This window comes from Sciurus carolinensis, unplaced genomic scaffold, assembly GCF_902686445.1.
Source record: "Sciurus carolinensis unplaced genomic scaffold, mSciCar1.2, whole genome shotgun sequence".
NCBI classification, from domain to species: Eukaryota; Metazoa; Chordata; class Mammalia; order Rodentia; family Sciuridae; genus Sciurus; species Sciurus carolinensis.
In genome coordinates, this window is record NW_025920228.1 from 339,008 (window position 1) to 340,827 (window position 1,820).

General features: G+C 42.7%; 1 non-coding gene across 1 annotated transcript; it reads left to right on the forward strand.

The window, feature by feature from the left end:
* Window positions 1-1,174: 1,174 nt before the first annotated feature.
* Trnaa-agc (transfer RNA alanine (anticodon AGC)) lies at window positions 1,175-1,247 on the forward strand. The gene has a single exon. It is a non-coding gene; the product is annotated as a tRNA-Ala (tRNA).
* Window positions 1,248-1,820: the final 573 nt, after the last annotated feature.

The window sequence follows — 1,820 nt, forward strand, 5'->3', positions numbered from 1 at the left end:
ACTGCATTGTGTACACTTCTCTCCTTTTCTGTGCATAATTGTGACATTAGTATCTCCCCTGACACCACAAATAACAAGCTTATGTCCAGGACCAGCTTTATCCAGGTGTGTGACCTCAGGCATGTTCCCATGACCTTTTACCAATGACATGGGGATGATGACAGGGCCTGCTGTTCTGGCTGCTACAAGAAGGTCAAATGACTGCTTACTGGAAACACAGGAGCAACACCAGAGTGGTGAGTGGTCACTGGTGTATTTCACTGCATTATGACCAGCTTCTGCCAAATTCACTCAGATCTTAGAGACTCTTGCTAAATATTTTCAGTTTTCAATAATTTGCAGAAAGTTGTAGATAAACTGATAAGGTATTTTAGGATATAATATTGATCTCCTCTGGGTACTCTCATTGCCTGGCCCACTGGAGCTCAACCCTTGCCTCTTTAGCCACAGGTGAGGGTCCAGGCAGTGAGGTGGGTGCTGGGTGCCATGCCCTTCATGGCCACTCATTGTGGAACACACAATGAGCTTGTCTGAAGTTTCCTACTAGAAAGCTGCTGCAGCCTGAGGCAGCCTCTGCTGTGTCCTCCAGACCACTACAGAGGGGTGAGATGTACCAGTAGAAACTGACCACTGTCCTGCAAACCTTGTTCACATCTGCCCTGGGCCTGGTCTTTGTCTTCTGGCTGCCAGCAGTGATGGGTCAAATCCCTCCCTGGCTGCCTTCAAGGCATGGCTGTTGGACCTTCCACTGGCATTCTCCAAGAAATTCTGTTTCTACATCAGGCAACTCATCCACCATCATGGACTGCACTCTGTGATGAGTTCTGCTGAAGTCACCATAGAAGCTGCTGACCTTGGTGCTTGCTGAATGGCAACCATATTATTTCATCCTTGACTCACTTCTTTTCTTAGAGAACATCCTCAATTAACTTTCACTACAAAGCACAAAGAAATTAAATTTTCTGAATTGTTGAATGTCTTAAATATGTCTGAAATCCACCCTCAAACCTGAATACCCATTTTGCAGGAGCAGAATTCTGAGCTGGAAACATGTTTCCTTCAGAAATGTAGAAAAGTCACCTTTATATAAAAGTTGGTATGGCTAAGCAACACCAGTTTAGTTCATTTTTTTTAAGTATTTAATGTCAATTTTATTTTTAAAAATGGCTAGGGCTGTGAGTGTAGTTCAGTGGCAGAACACTTGCCTAGCATGCAAAAGGCCCTGGGTTCCATCCCCAGCACTGCAAAAACAAAGAAAGAAAGGAGAAAGGTTATACTCAAGGTCATTTTTCATCAAATTTAGATCCATACTGTGCATGATTTTTCTGACAGTAAGTGTAAGAGCTCATGTGCTTTAACTGTTGTATGGCTCACTGGAGCTCAACCCTCGCCTTTTTAGCCACAGGTGAGAGTCCAGGCAGTGAGGTGGTGCTTTTTGTTTCTGCTTTATTTTATTTTTTTTCCATTAGCTGTATATTACTTTTTTTTATTGTAAACAAATGGGATACATGTTGTTTCTCTGTTTGTACATGGCATAAAGGCATACCATTTGTGCAATCATAAATTTGCATAGGGTAATGTTGTTTGATTCATTCTGTTATTTTTCCCTTCCCCCCAACCCTCCCACCCCTATTTTCCCTCTATACAGTCCTCTCTGCCTCCATTCTTGCCCCCCTCCTTAACCCTAAATCTAACCCTAACATTAACCCCTCCCACCCCCATTATGTGTCATCATCCACTTATTAGCGATATCATTCGTCCTTTGGTTTTTTGAGATTGGCTTATCTCACTTAGCATGATATTCTCCAATTTCATCCATT